This window comes from Triturus cristatus, chromosome 8 (assembly GCF_964204655.1).
Source record: "Triturus cristatus chromosome 8, aTriCri1.1, whole genome shotgun sequence".
Lineage (NCBI taxonomy): Eukaryota > Metazoa > Chordata > Amphibia > Caudata > Salamandridae > Triturus > Triturus cristatus.
Window position 1 is genome coordinate 142947921 of NC_140591.1, and position 16758 is coordinate 142964678.

General features: G+C 41.1%; 1 protein-coding gene across 3 annotated transcripts in view; it reads left to right on the top strand.

Annotated features, from left to right (window-relative positions):
• The window catches only part of ZBTB20 (zinc finger and BTB domain containing 20), a 1375461-nt gene that overhangs the window by 782735 nt on the left and 575968 nt on the right, over positions 1-16758 (top strand). For all 3 annotated transcript variants that reach the window (XM_085621157.1, XM_085621156.1, XM_085621158.1), the window contains one exon: positions 12420-12567. The gene's annotated coding sequence lies outside the window, so the exon portion shown is untranslated. The remainder of the gene's footprint in view (positions 1-12419; positions 12568-16758) is intronic.

Genomic DNA, 16758 nt, shown 5'->3' on the forward strand with positions numbered 1-16758 from the left:
AGCTAAAGTTTAGCTTTCTATTTTAAATTGTAATCCCCCCACCCCCGGCGACCTCCTCCCCTCTCCCGCTAGTATTGCGAGTTTTATTAGTGAAGTTGTATAGTTCAATATTTTGCTTAATTAAACTTGCAGCCTCCTCGATTAGCCAACTCTTTTTGAGATGTACTTGATCAATTTGTCACAAAAGTGTTGCATTTTGGAGGCAACGAGTAAACACGGCTGCCAGAGGATCGATCCCTGGCCTGGCAGCTGCTGTGTGTGCAGCTTATTATTGGAAGAGGTGCCGGTCTCCTCAGAGTTGTGCACACCAACATGATTTAAGCTGGATTGTGGCCACCGAGCGGGATCTCCGCGCTGTGGCGAAACGTGAAAACCTACGCAGACTTGAGGGCGAAGAACTGGGCAGTGCTAGAAAAGCGCTAACTACATAAAAAATGAAAATAAATTAAAATATTAGACAGTAGGGACAGCTCTGTAGTTTCCTTGGGCATCTGTAGTAGTTGTACAGAGATTGGTGGGTGCTGGGCTAACTCAAGTGTTGCATGTATCATGCAAGGACAAGAACAAGTGGTTGTCTGACCAGTACACACAAGTAAAACAAACCACGGCAAGAATGATTGTGCTCGCCAATCGCCAAGGCCATTTTTTATTTCTGTGCATGCCAAAATTGGTAAAGCACCAGTCCTCACATGGGAATACAGTTTTTAAAAAGTGTACATGTCTATCTTTACATGTATGAGTTGTATTGTCAAGCTGACTCTGTTTACATTGCCATTTGTACTACTGTACGGAATTTCCTTCCCTTAAATCGCTTTCTGTTTAGAATACACCAAGGTCTGGACGAGGTGCCTGTAAATCGTCTGCAGTATTATCTCTTCTGTAAAAAGGAACGTGTCAGCCGCATAGGGCACAATGTAAACACTCTGCTTTTAGGGTTGTGTGTGATGCGTGTGTATGAGTGCGTTCGGTTATATGCTCGGTGTGCGCGTCTGTGGCGAGTGTGTGAATGCAGGCCTCTCGAAGCTTAGAACTTTTTCAGCTTGTCTGTAATTGTATGTGTATCTGTGAGGGAACTGGGTTTCAGTCTGTGTTTTTATTTCTGTACCATTCAATGTGCATGTATTTTTTCCAATCGTTTGTGTTTGGACTGCAATTAATGGTTGTTTTTATGTGATCTATTTTTTTACTTTATTTAAAATGGCCGGTTTAGATGGGCTGTTTCCAAAGAACATGGAGAGTTTTATATATTGAACATGAAGGGTTTACACAGTACACTGTAAGATTGTTGTGATATCTTACTGATACATGATTTTAGAAACCTTGATTTGACTGGGGGTGGGGGAGGGATCATATAAGTATTACTTTACTGAATGGTGCACTGAGAAAATTGGTTTTACACTACTACATTAAATTACATCACACAATCACTGTTATATAACATTAGGCATATTTCAGTGGTGTAGCGCGTGCCACAGGCCCTCATGTCCCGGAAGAGAAGAGCGTGCCCACACCCTCTACTCCCGCTGGCTGCGCAGTAAAATGCACCAATAATCAGGCTGCCGCCGTTCCCCAGACCTACGTGCCCCAGCGCCAATGCTCCTGCTGTCTCATTGAAAAGCTATGCCAATGCAGTCATTTTAGTTCTGAGACAGTGATATGTAGTGATTTGTCCGAATCGCGCATTTTTTATAACAAACTTCCAAAGCAGGAAATGGCGCGGAAGTTGCGCGGGTCAAATGGCAGGGTTGTCACCAAGCAACCTTTCTACTCTATGGTACGCATGCATGCACGTATTTTGCAGCTGCACAATTCTCCAGTGACAAGAGCACAGGTGTGTTGGAAGTGTGATGGAGTGTGTGTGCATGCACTAATGGTGTGCGTTTGTGTGTATGTGAAGTGGGCTGCTTATCTGTCATTAAAACAAGAAACTGCAGTTTGCCATAACCTGTAGCAGAATATTTCAAAGCCATTCACCAAATCACGCTTGAAGCTCAGCAGTCGAAACACAACGGGAAAGTACTTAACAGCCTTTCATTTTCTCATTTCGCTTGTTATGAAAAAAATAGCTGATCTATTGCAGCCAACCCCGGTAGGTTTTTCGGGCTCGCTCGCTACGCTCGCTCGCCTCAGTGCAGTACCACAATAACTTTCCGCTTACCACTTTCAAATGTCACCAGCCGCCACTGATTGGAAGTTCATAGCCTGTCTTGTATTAGTCGTCGTTTGGCCTTGAGATGATATGGTTGAATACTGTTTTTGTTCGTTTACGTTTGAGACTGGCTATTGACGTTCAAGACAGTTCCTAAGTGTGAATGTTGTGGGCTTGTGCTCACAAGAAATAATACGGTTTCATCTAACTCCACCACTTTCCCTCCTTCTGCTCATGTTCTAAATATTTTTTTTCTGTATAACTTATGCACATTAAAATACAGCACGGGATAAACCATGTACGCAGATTCTCTGAAAATGATTTGCCAAAAAATACTGTTGGCGAGGGAGGAGCATCATAATTCACTCAAAATCCCTCCGAACCAACTCAGCGCATATGCCATCCAGCAAACACACACATTTAGGTCAGTGTACCATTTACAACAGTCGGCCCTATCAAAATGAGGGCTGCAGAGTGAAGTCACTATAGGATGTCTGTCACCTCTTTCTCACTTCTTCAGCCCCACTTCTGGAGTTGCTAATCAAGCCTGAAAAATATTTGGGTTAAGTTGTATGGTGGCATAATAATAGAAACACAAATAAAGACATTGACAAATAATATATTTTTCCTGCATAAATAGTTTTGAAAAATGTGTGGAGATGCCATGACAAGTTCTTTGTCAATCTTGGCAAGAGTTTTTAATGTTCCTTATATGCGGACAGTGCAAATCTTTTGATTGTAAGCCAAAAAAACTCAGAATTCAGAAACATTCCTTGTTTTGTGGCTTTGAAATTCAGTGTATGGTGACTGTCGCATGAAGCCGTTCGTGGAACCATCCGCAGATATCTGAAGAGGAAAAAAAACAAATTCGGAGTTATAAAATGTTAAAATAAATTGGCTTGCACCTCAGCCAAATTCCTTGCAATGAACCTACCTTAATAAGGAAGGTAAAGGATAAAGCATTCCCTGTGCAGGTTGTAACAACCAGGGTGCTGTCTATGAGAAAGTCTTTGAGAGCGTGTGACTGAGATGCTTTAGAAGGGCAATAACCATCCTGTCTCCACTGCTCTTCATTCATTTTTAAATTAACACGATCGGCAGTGCCTAAAGATGGTTTTCTCCAAAGAATTTATTACAGAAACGTACTCCCTCATCAACAAGGAGAGTTTATGCTGAACGTGTATGTTGTGTTTGGGTCCTCGTGTACTCTCTTATGTTCCCTTTATTGAAGCAGTGAGAGGATTCAATGGCTGGTGCAGAGTCAGAAAAATGGACCAAGCAAAGTTATCTCCTTGTCCTCACCACTAGTTGGTGACTTTCATCTCGTGGCTCCTCCTTTCTCAGGAAAAGTTTTTGTTTTTGCATATTCAAAAGGACAGCTGCACTTGTACATGTATGGTGACAGAGGTGATATCAGTTTCCAGTGATGAGGTGTGACGTCAGTGATCGAAGTTGTATTTGAACTAGAAGAATCGTGTCTGTCGCCACAGCTAGCATTGCCAGGGTCCCTTCCAGGAGCGGCCCGTCCCCTGCTAAAGTTGGGGGGGAGGGGAGAGCCAGAGGAGAAAGGAGGGAGGTGGGGAGAAGGGAGGAGGGAGGAGGAAAGTGGGGAGGGTTCGGAGACAAAAAGAAAAAGAAAAAAAATGTACCTTAAAGCCGCCGTCTCCCGCAGGAATGCAAACTTCGTGCTTCTGGCCCTGTGGCCAATCCTGAAGCTGCTCTTGCATGAGAGCAGCTTCAGGATTGGCCTGAATGTCAGCATCTTGCTCTCCCAGGCAGACTGGTAGCCTGTACCTGCTCTCTGAAGACCCATCAATGCAGCTGAGGCTGCAGAGAGCTTCACTGCGCATGAGGGGTTTGGCCAGCCTGAGACGGCCGGCCAAACACCTCATGCGCAGTGAAAGGAGTACCCAACACTCCCTCACCAGCAGTTTCAACCTCTGGACCCTTCCCCAAGACTTGTCAGAGTCCTGGGGATTAAAATAAAATGATAATACAACTGGTTTAAAACCCATTTTATTATTGTTGTATTTGCTGGATTTGCTGGTGGTGGCAGGGGGTGGCGCTCTTCCGCTCTAATGGAGCCGTTGGCGCTGGTCCTTTCACTGATATTTTCAATGGGGGCTGCTGAGTAATGTTTATATTATATCACAGGACAACACACAACTACTCAAGTTAACCCTTTCATCACAGCTGTCCACTTGTACAAACACAACCAAAACTGAGATACTACAGTCCCTGTGGCCAGTGTGACCCATATGGAAAATTATTCACCCAAGAGTAAGCTATATAGGAAATGTAGTTTAGCATTTTGTCGTAATAATGAGCAGTTTGAGATAACTATGTAGTGTGTTAGAAATGCCATATTCTGAATCCTTGGAGACCATATGGGTCTTGTTTTCATCTTGGAAATTCTGACCGTGATTGAGTTGTTGATGTCCACCCTGGCATATGATTACAATACTCCTCAGTTAATGCCCTCTGCAGGTTCTATGAGATGTCTACTGGATAATTGTCAATACTTCCGTAGCCATATTGTAAACTAGAATATTCACCAGTGTCAACATTAGGAAAAGGTTAAACCCTTAAATCCATGGTACAAATTCACGTTGAATGTGCAGGCACTGATTCTCTCAAATGTTGAGTCCAACTTACAGAATTTATGATCAGTTTTCCAAAGGGTGACAGTAGTTGGCAGAAGCGATGCCTTCCATCATATTAACCCAGTTTTGCAATCAGTGTGCTGGCTTCCACAGGACCCAAGATTCATTTTTAATTTGGACTTCATTATTGTTTAGCATCCAAGCTTTCTTTATTGGGAGTTACAGTGATCTATGCTTGACACCAAAATAAGCTGTCGGTTGTTTGGCAAGTACAAAGATAGGCAAGCATTGGCAAAGCCAGTACATCTTGCCTATGCAAGAGCTATTGGCTTTATTAGTGGGTTTTAGCCGTTAACAGTTTGTGGCGTGGAGTGGGGCAGAGTGTCATGGAGTGGCGTAAAGTGGGACAAAGTGTTGTGTAGTAGAGTGGAATGTCGTGGATTAGAGTAGGTTGAGTACAGTGATGTAGAGTAGTGTAGAGTAGAAGGGCATAGAGTATTGTGGCCTAGAGTGGAGGGACGTAGAGTGGTGTAGCAATGGGACTAAACTTCCACAGCATGGTGTAAAGTGTTGTAGAGTGGAGTGGAGGATAATAGACTTGAGTGTCATAGAGGGGAGTTGCGTACAGTTGGATAGAGTTGAAAGGAGGGACATGGCGTGGAGGAGCATGGAGTGGAGTATTGTAGAGTTTTGTGGCTTGGCCTGAAGTGGCATAGAGTGGCATAAAGTTGAGTGACATAGAGTGGAATGGCATAGATTGGAGTGTCATAGAGTAGACTGCCATAAAGTGGAGTTGAGTACCACAGAATAGAGTAGTGTGTCATAAATTGGAGTAGAGTATAGTGGGGTGGAGTGGAGTGGAGTGTCGTAGAATGGCTTAAAGTGAAGTGGTATAGAATGTCATAGAGTGTAGGAGCATAGAGTGGCGTATCGTTGAGTCTCATAGAGTGGAGTGTTGTAGAGTGGTATAGACTGGAGTAGCGTATAGTGGAATAGAATGACATAGAGTGAGTGACGTAGAGTGGAGGGGCTTAGAGTGGCATAGGAAAGAGTGGAGTAAAGTGTTATAAAGCGGAGTACCATCGAGTGGAGTGGAATAAAGTTTCATAGGTTGGAGTGGCGAAAGAGTAGTAAAGTGGCAAAGATTGTTGTACAATGGAGTGGTGTAGTGTGATGTGGTGTGTTGTAGAGTCAACTGTCTTAGAGTGGAGTGTTGTAGAGGTTCGTCGACTGAGGTGAAGTAGAGTGTCGTGGATTGGAGTGTCGTAAAGTGGGTAGAGTGGCCTGGAGTGAAGTGTCATAGAGTGGAGTTTAGTGGCACAGAGTGGAGTTGAGTATTATAGAGTGGAGTAATGGGCATAGAGTGGAGTGGAGTAGAGTATTGTGTTGTAGATTGGAGATATGTAATGTGGTATAGAGTAGAGTGGCGTAAAGTATCATGGAGTGGAGTGATGTAGAGTGAGGGGTGTAGAGTAGCATTGCATAGAGTGGAGTAAAGTGTCAATAGACTGGAGGGCTGTGGAGTGGAATGGCGTAGCCTACAATGGATTAAAATGTGGAGTTGCGTAGATTTGAGTGGCGTGGTCTACTGTGTCGTAGACTGGAGTGGCGAAGAGTGTCAAAGAGTAGAGAGGAATGGAGTAGAGGGTCGTGGAGTGGATTATCATAGAGCGGCCTGTAGTGACATGGCATAGAGTGTCATAGAGTGGAGTGATGTAGAGTGGGGTAAAGTACAGTATCATAGAGTGGCATAGAGTGGAGTAGAGGATCATAGAGTGGAGTGTCAAAGAAGTAGAGTGGGGTCGCAAAGCATAAAGAGGAAGAGCGTCATAGTGTGTCGTGTAATAAAGTGCACTGATGTGGAGCGTCGTAGAATGGAGTTGCGAAGATTGGAGTATGCATGATGTGGTAGCACTGCCATTACAGACATCACATTTGCATTTGAAATGAGCATTAAATTTACGCACATAGTTTAACTGATAAAACTATACATCGCACAAACGATAATGTGGGAAAATGGCATCACCAATTTGTTCCCCCTACACTTCAGAATTACAAAAAAGTGCTTTATTCGTGCTTTTCAAATTCTGATATATTCAAAATGTTTCCTGTACATATGCACCTATCACAGTAGTTTGAAAACCTACGAGAAAAGTAGTTTTCTCGTAGGTTTTCAAACTATTGCAATAGGTGCATATGTTAAGAAGAAATAGAGCCGTTTTATGAATACATTGTGTCTCTTCAACCACACTAAGATGAGTGAAGTCACAGAATGCTGAGATGACTGTGTGGTAGTACAGACCAGCAGCAGATTTGCAAGTAGGCTGCTTCTTGGCAATAGTTGTATAGAACATTTAACATAATAAGTTTTGATTTATCCATGTTTAACAAAGGACGGTGTGAGCTCAGTGAACATCAAAAACGTGATCTTGTCTGTCGAAATTCAAAGTTGGTGTGTTGTGTGGCTTAATCTGAGAATAGAAATCTCTACACACCATTTAAGAAGAATTTTCTCTGGGTGAAAATTATGCTCAAAGTTTTTGTTGACTTCTGGGAGTAATACAGTACCATCAATGGAAATACCAGGGGTGGAGCACACCTCCTGTTAGTGCCATCGTTTCCAGCAACTTAGTGTAATTCGGGAGACTGTAAACATTTACAGCAGTAGTAGGAAATACCACCCACTAAAACTATGTCGACAAAATGGGAAATGATCTTGAGGAACAATCCAGTCTTCTATAATAGTTATTATTTGACAATTATTAAACATGATTAAACTCCTAGACATGGAGTTGTGAAACAAAAACACATAATTACATAAAAATAAAAATGTACTACCCAACACAAAAGGCAACCTAGAAAGAAAATACAATCTCATCTAAAAAAATGAATTGGCAATGCCAATAGGTAAATGTATGTGTCTTGTAAAGCGCACTGCTGCCCTGAGGCATTCTGGTGCTGTAGAACCTGTCTTGGCTATCCCTGTGAGATGGTCCCTCCTGGGTATCTCCAAGGTGAAAGCAGGGATCCCCGGCGAATGTGGGGGCTGTTGTGGAGATGAGGCAAGCTAATGCCCAGAGTTGCCGAGTGTGATCCCTGGTTAGAGTAGGCACCGAGGCGAGAATTATGGAGTCTGCAGGCCCTGGTCCACGACCCTGCCACGTCGGGAATTGAACCCTGGTCCCGGTCCGTCCTCTGCTTCTGGGTCTGCTGCCTCTAACCAGTGAGCCACACCACTCCACATAGGTCTGGCTTTAAAGGATATTATATGGTAATGTGAAACATTACAAATAAATAGCATAAAAAATGAATGTGTAATTGTGTGGCAGTAAGAACTGTGCAATAATATTGATGTTGGTTAAAAGTTCAGGTGACAGTTGCACTGTCAAACCAGACCTAAAAATCTATTTTGGTTAATGTAGCCCTCCTCCCATCTGCGCTACTGCCAAAGAAAGACAAACACAATAAATTAACTAGTTATGTAAGGCACTTTACCAGCATTACACTGTTGTGTATGTGTTCCACTGAAAATTCAAGCTCAGCCAACTGGTTAAATAAACAATATGATTACAGCTGTGTAGAGGGCAAATACTTTTGGGGAGCACACAACTTCTGCCCAATCAAAACGTATACTCCAGGCTCCAAGCATGTGGCTGGAGCCAGAGCCCCTCTCTAGTGACGCTCACATATTTCACAAAAAGGCCAATTTCATAAAGATTCGGGCCAGTTCTCAAACTTCATTTTATAGTATGTTTAAGAGTCATACAATATTACTGCTCGTGTACTACAAAATGCTATTCGCAAACCTATGTGAAGAGGTCTCTGCCTCCTCTGCCCTTTCTTTTATAAGCAGAGGTGTATATGAAACCTAAACTAAAATGTTTAAATTCATCATGCAATAAAATTACTAAAAGTTAGGTCAAGATTTTATTTAAATCAATGTAATTATTAATTTTAAAAAATGAGTTACATGTGTTTTGCCTAAAAAGTTATTAAAATATTTTATATCGGAGTGACGAGGAACTTCGGAGTGACGAGGAACTGGGGTTGCAGCTGGTGAGGATGGGACGGGTTACTCCCAAATATCTGTTGGAGCATGGTGCGGGTCCCCCCCCCTTTTATTTTTTTCTTCTTTCTTTCTCTTTTTTTTCTTTCCTTGTGGTGGGAGGGTAGGAGGGGGGCTTCTGCTCTTTTACAAGCCTCTTTTTCCAATATATTTTTTATTTAAATTCAGGCAAGTTAATAAGTGCTGCCAGCCCCCGGGTTGTTGGCACTGAAGCTGTGTACACATGTATATTACTATGCATAGTTTCCTAACCGCCGGTCCCCGGGTTGTAGGCATATGGCTGTATATGTACATTGGTCTGCCTTATTAAACAAATAAAAAGATTTGTTCCATAAAATATTTTAGAATATATTATTCATATATATATGTATGTATATGTATATATGTATGAATAGTTTATTATAAATTATTTTAATAATCCTTATTATGTAAAAATAAATGTAACTCATGTTTGAAAAACAATAATTAAACTTAAATTAATTCTGTACATAACATTTAGGCATTGTAATGCATAATATTAAAATGTTACTTTAGATGGGATTTTTTAAAGTACATCTTTAAATAATAATTTTCATTTATTTGAATATTTTTAAATTAATTCAATATTTATTTCAAAATGAACTTAATAGTGATGTATCCTTTTTAAGAATTTTGTTCTACATATAAATACATAAAATTAATTTACATTAGGATTTAGCATACAAAATATGTTTAAAATAATTTTTTAAGTTTAATAGATTTTTTCCTTACCATATGGAGATCTTCGCTCCAGTGGCAGCGACCTCTGCCAATGTTTAGAAAGTCACTGGTAGTAACTCTACACTCGTTAAATATGCTCCAACCCTTACATTTGGGGGTGGGTAGACCTGTTAATCTACTATTGTTAGTAACTTTACTATAAATGGTACATAGCCAAAAGTAGTAAAGTTGCTCCAAAGTATAAGAGTGAATTCAGATGTGTAGATTTAATCATGTATATGTTTACCTTTGCTAATAGGCCCTTTATTATTTAAGCCTAGAGGAATGGCCAGAAGATAAGGAAGAAGACTAATGTCTACAGCAAAGATGTTCCACACATTTAAAGCTGCCACAAAAAACAAACTTTAGATAATATGAAGAGATCTATCCATCAACAAGACAATCTGTTTGAGTAGATGTAAAGACTTTAAAACTGTGCAGCTTAGTTTGAACTCAGTCTGAAAGAGCAAGAACAATTAGTGTAAATGGAACTAAATCAGATGACTGTGCTTTAAATATACTTTTCTGCAGAATAACTTTCAGTGGAGAAAGTACTGCTACATGTAATTCGGCCAGGACTGCAGTACCACCATCGAGGTGTAAAGACATAAAAGCAAGGAAAGTGATTCACCAATCAACGACAACCGAGAGGGTATTGGGCCTGTCTGTACAGTTTATGCTGCCATTGTTGAGGTTTTGTTTTGTATAATCTTTGGACCTGGCGGGTATTTTGCCTGTCCTTCACTGTCTGGATGAGGCGGGTAGCGCCCACGCATAGTCACGGAACCCAGTTGAGGTACGGTTAATGCTGTTACTCCTGTTGAGACCAATACGAGACTGTCAACGAGACTGTGGTTGGCTCCGCTGAGGGCGGCGCTCGCACGCAAGACTGATTGCAAGTCCTGGCGCAGGGGTTGGGGGCTCTATTGCGGGGCGCTCCCTTGCCTATGCTATCAACTCTCTGCTTGCCTATTGTGTCACATGCCAAAGAATGTTTTTTGTTTACTTTAAAACAATAAAAACAGATTTCAAAAAAAAAAAAAAAAAAAAGTGATTCACCAATCAAAAGGAATAATATTGTTTAAAATATTTATCCGTAAACAAAGTTAGTAAAAAGAAAATCACGATTTCAAGATTGGGGTAAGCCAAGACTAAATGGGGTAGAAGAAATAGAAGTTTTGAACAACTGAAATTCACTTTTCATAGGGTTAAGGTTCAGAACCTCCAGGGACATCCATGCTTGATAGCTTGGATCTACTGCAGAGGACAATTATAGAGAGGACATCTGAGCTGGGTGTCAGCAATGTACTGATGAATGGACATAGTGCTGCCAGAAATTAGATCTAGTTATTAAAACTATAGACATAGGCTAGAACCCTGTGCCCCTCCCCTATACAAAGGCAAATGTGGATGCTCCCGTATGAACAAACTGAGTATGATTTTAGGGGTTGGGTTTAATCCAGGGGAACACATGACCACCAAAACATGTAAACATTCCTATGTTGGACTATATCAGTGGCACAGATGGAGGAGGACTGGCAAGTCCTCCAGGATGCCCATAATATCTGTAATTGGGTATGTTATTTGGGCATTTTTTAAGGTCAGTACAAAGTTTTAACATATGAAAAACCTTGTTTGCAAAGGAAGGTAGGAACACCATAGGTTCAAGTGGTAAACGCCTGTTTTAAATTTCCTGTAATTGAATTGGCCATCCCTACTATTGACAGACTAATAATTCATGATCCTTATTTTGAAGGTAGTAGCACATTGTTAATCCTATTACAAGTGTTGTACATACGCCGTAGAGAAACCAACATTATATAATCAACATTTTGGAACTCTTTAATGTAAAGCCATGGGTTTTGTGCCACAATGGACATTCTGTTGAAGAATGCCGATTGGCTTAGATGAATACTGCATTACATAGAAATTCTAGTGTTAAAAATGTATATTTGATTAATTAAATTGTTGACTTGTATTTTGGAGAAATCAGACATCCTCCTCCCTTTCCTGAGCGTATTATAGCAAGGTCAGTGGCGTGTAACATTTAGGAGCAATTTCCCCTGAATGTTGTCAATAGTAAGATATGTTTCTCAAAATATACATGTGCTGATGACAGGCAGAATGGGTTCAGCAGAAACTCAGATTAAATTAGGCTATATTTGGCAATGCCTTGTGTGAACATGCGTGCATATCCTTTATGCACTGAAGAATACTAGTATTTGATACTATCGACCACAGTATATACATTTATTTGTTTTTTACTGAATATCTCAACTTGATATTCATTTTGTTCTTTTATTTGTAGAAAAGCGGTTATTTGAGAAGAAAAACTGTATAGGTAGTACCTACAGGTGGAATTGAAGAGTGGTATTACAAAGTTAGTGTGGGTTTAACTGACACAAGCACCTAAATTCCATATAGCATTCAGAGCGTAAAGGGGAACTTCCCTGAGTCAGGTCAAATATGAATATCTGTTTGTTTGCTGAGTGATCAAGACTCTTCTAAACACATCATCCTTGCTAGTTAATATGCAAAAAATAACACTAAGGGCATATATACCTGAGGAGCAAACAAACCTTGCAACTTTGTAACCTTTTATGTTCTCCAGGTCTGGAACTCCTTCACCCTATCACAAGCACTGACTATGTATGATTGCCCCACTTCAACTCTACATGAAGGAAGACCAAAACCTTTTTTTTTTTCTTGAACATGTTTCTACCAACAACTACTTTTGTACTTGGCTTCTGGTCCATTGACGACCAGAAAGTGAGGTCCCTATTAGCTTTAATCTTACAGAAAATATTGAACAGGCCTTATCTTTGATGATTAAATGCTGAAGGTGTCTTACATCCACTTCTAGGGTTCAAGAAACAATCAGAGACTAAGGATTAATGCTTCTGGGAGAAGAGAAAATACGAGCAGGGGAGGGAAAGAAAACTGAACACTGGAATTCACTGCTGCTGAAAGTGCCTTCCTGTTTGATCTGTGCTCCCCATCTTCATTGATAGGTAAGAAAAGTTGCAGACTTTGGTACTTAGAAACCTCTTGATGTACACCTGTTTCAATAAAACTGGTAGGTACTGTTGTTTCTAAATGAAACATTTTGCTTTGGAATATTCTACTATAAAAGGAGAGTTCAATATAAAGTTAATATTTGTTCGGAAGCTATAAATAGATGTTGTTCAATGCACATGTTTAAGCTTCATAAGTAGTCTGAGCATTGGCCGTAGTCTATTTCTTTTAGAGGCTTTGCAAATCCCCTAAACGTACCAGGCGACATAGAGACACTTTGTGGAAATCATAAAAGAGGAAGAGATAGGCATGTCCCCGATGTAGCGCACATTCTTCAGACTGCCTTCCTCATATTCAAGTTTAGAAAAATGTGCTCTTAATTAAGAGGTGGTTTGCCTTCAGTACCTCAGTGGTAGCTGTAGGGGGGAACTTATCATAGCAGTGTAGCTATTCCACTTTGTACACCCTGTCTATCCAATGTCAAAACATGCTTGTTTTGTGGTTTAGATATCTGCACAACAATGTATAATATGACCCTGTACATGAGCTTCTCTAAGAGAACCTTGCATGGAGGAGACTTACATTAGTTACTAGATAGTTGTATGTTTATGTGACAGTTATGCATGAGTATGCATGCACAACCTTTGTGCTAAGGCATATTGTAGTCTGCGATCCTAATCTCCATGGTCTTCAGCATGAATTTCCTTAATTTCCAAGTATTTCAATGACGGTGGTCGGAGTCCAAACCGGCCAGGGAATCTGACTCGGTCCTGACGGGCTCAAGGAGCCCGTTGGCCAGTCGGAAGAGCCTCATGATCCCCAACAGGCGGCATTTCCGCTGTTAGGATTATGATGGCACTTTCCGACAGCAGTTTCATGTTGGACTTTCCTTTTTTCTATGGTGCCCCCCTGAAAATCCCTGCATCGTGTGGCAGCCACCGTGTGGTGCTTGCCACACGGTGCAGGGATTTACACAAACTCCCATTTCCCAGTGGGAGCTTGTGCTGCGGGCAGTTTCCGCCCAGCACACAAGCTCCCACAGAGAAACGGGAGTTTGCAACCTCACCCGTGTGCAGTTGCATCCTAATGAGGTGTGCGGGACCGCCGACCCATGGGCGGTCAGTTCTCACACAGAAATGGTGTCGGTCAGAGGCAACTCCGGCTGACATCAAAATCAGCCCCTTAATGTTTATTTGCACATTTTATGTTGGTAGAACCAGTGAGTGAAATAAAATTAACGTATTAGGTTGAGAATAAACTATTGAGCGACCTTTAATTACTGAGACAGTACTAGCATGGACGGAGTTATCTCTTGGTGAGAGAAAGTCTAAGCTATGTCTTGTAAGTCTAGTACACATTGCAGCAGGGTAGCGTTAGCTGTGCTTAAAAGGGATGTAAAGGATGGAGGGGTAGCTGTCCCTGACATAACATTTTACTATAATACAGCACATATGCTGCAGGGTGGCTTGCAGAGCCGGATAACTGAGAGAAGAGGCTGCTTTGGAACATGATTGGGGAGGACACCTTACTACAATTATTGATACGTGGGGGTAGATCGGGATGCCCAGTTTCATATTTAGTTAAGACCAAGGCAGCGATTTGGCAGAAGGTGGTTAACAAAGTACTCTATAGAGCCCAATTCGAAAGGGAACTGCGATTATGGTATCCTGTGCCCTTTCGAACCATAGATATCAACATGTCAATGGAACAATGGATATTGGGGGGTTGCCAGGTGGCGGGTAATCTATATCCCGGCAAGACTTTTATCACTTTCCAAGACACTTAGGACACTTTCAGAATCACTCTGGGTCCTTTTATGCTTTACACCAACCTGGAAAGTGTTGCAAGAGAGGTGTGGTGCGATTTCCCGGCGACGCCGCAGTCCTCTGAGATGTTTGGTGGCCTGCTTGGGTGGCGAGAGGGACGGCACCGGATCACACTGTGTTATAGAGCTCTCTGGTAAACTGGTTGAAGCAACCTTATGCAGCGCGTAGAGCCTGGGAGAATGAACTAGGGGAACCAGTAACAGACTCTAATTGGGCTCGTGCATCAGCTCTGGTGCGCATGGTATCTTGTAATAATAAGTTTTCATTTTCTACACCGCACCTTTGTAAGACCTTATAAGTTAAATAGATGGATTCCTCCAGGGTGGCTAAAAGTGAGCGCTGTGGAAGGGTAAACGCTATCTTTCGGCATTCTGGCTTGGGAATGCAATAAGAGCCAAACTTTTTGGTGGTTGGTGGTTACTAGGATTGAGGATGCCAAAGGAGTGGCGATTCCCCTGACACCGATTGTTTGCTGCTGGGTGTGGTGAAAAGACTTAGGGGATGTAAAATCCCCTACAAATTCGCTCAGCTGGCTGTTCTCCTTGCCAAATGTTGCATGGCCATTAGGTGGCTGGGCACTAGGGTGCCACTGGTAGCTCACTGGCTGAGACCTAATGGAATGAGGGGTGGCGAAGGAGCACCACAGGTGCTTGTCATGCACTGATGAAGGAGCCGCAGAGGAAATAATGGTCTGAGCTCTATTGTTTGAGAAATTTAATGAGGATGGAGCCTTGAGTACTGATAATAGCTCTGAGTAGGAGGGGTAAAATTCCTGGTTGGAATCTACACTGATATGTATATTGGGACCAAATGGGTTTGCATTGTGGATAGTGACTAATTTTTATTGTGTCGTCTTTGTTAATTTAATAAGATGCACTCACTATTGTACGAACCTTTTTGATGCTGCAATACCTGACATGAAGGTTGTAACCCATATCTGTAAATGCCTATACCGCATTATGGCTGGAATGACCTGTATGCTTATTCTTTGCTGTTTTATAAAAACCAATAAAACAGTTTAGAAAAAAAAGTCTAGTACACATCATTTAGGGGTTAATATTTTTTGTTAGTGCTGAAGGCATGTGTTGGATAGAACGCTGAATTTTGTGTATAAAATTTACCTGAAAAAGTTAGCGTTTTTTCTGAAAGACTTATGCCGTCTGCATAGAATGAGTTTAGTTATACGGTATTGAACATGGACATTTGGTGGAGCCATTTTCTCATGTGTTTGTATTTACTTTCCCCAGAGAATGTAGTTCTACTGAACAGCCTGTGAATGCCTCTCTCTTGTATCAAAACATTTTTTCAGATAGGTATTTGTCATGGCTTATCCCTGTTTATTTCTATGTTTCTGGACTGTGTGTTTGGATATGCAGTGAGTTGGGTACACTCTGAGTTGCAATAGGGTTTTCCTGTATATTGGGTTAACAACAATGTGGCACAGAATAAAAGGCCTCATTATTAGCTTTGACTCATGGGCCAGGCTTGTGCTATGACGTTGTGAGGTTCTACCCCTAGGAAACATGGTGTGATTAGATTGGGGAGAGTATTATTGCATAGTAAGGGGAAAAAATTAACCTTGATAAATGTTGTGATCAGTAATTTTTTATACCTACAACATAGTGTTGATCTAGAGTTTATAATCTACCCGGAGCTGGAGAGGGTTGATGGAGGCTCCAAATGTTTAGGGTACATAAAATCTGAAATCTTAGTGGTGATTGGGCTATGATGGCTATCAGCATATAAATGAGAAGGAGTCGAAAACACTGTTGAAATGTAATTTGAAGCTCAAGAACATGCCCTTTCATTAGCAAAAATATAGAAAATACATTGTGCTTTTGACACTGTTGAGTATTAACCCTATGGTGTGAGCTCAAAAACATACTTGCTTGATGGTTTCACATGAAGTTTACCTTTCTATTTGTCTAGAGCAATTAAGGAACTTAACCTTATACACACATTAACCTATCACTCGTAATGAGTACCCTGAAATAGAAGAATGAAGTTGTAGATCTCCAAAAACACAAAATTCCTGTCTTTTGAGAACTACAAAAATCATTGTCATTTTATTGTTGGTAGTGTCTATTTTACTAAATTTTGGTTTAGTTATCTCAGTTTTGCAGAACTAAACAAAAGACCATCCATGAATGGTTAACAATAAAAAAAAATGCATTGTCATTGTTTATAGTTTTTGCTTATAACTGAAAGTGTTTTTTCAGTCACTGATGTGCTTTGGCACTAAAACCTTAATCATAAATGTACTCTGACATTCATCCTTTCACTCATGCATTCATTGATCATTCCATTGATTCATTTTTGTATTCAGCCACTTACCCATCCAAAATAAAACACACACAAGAT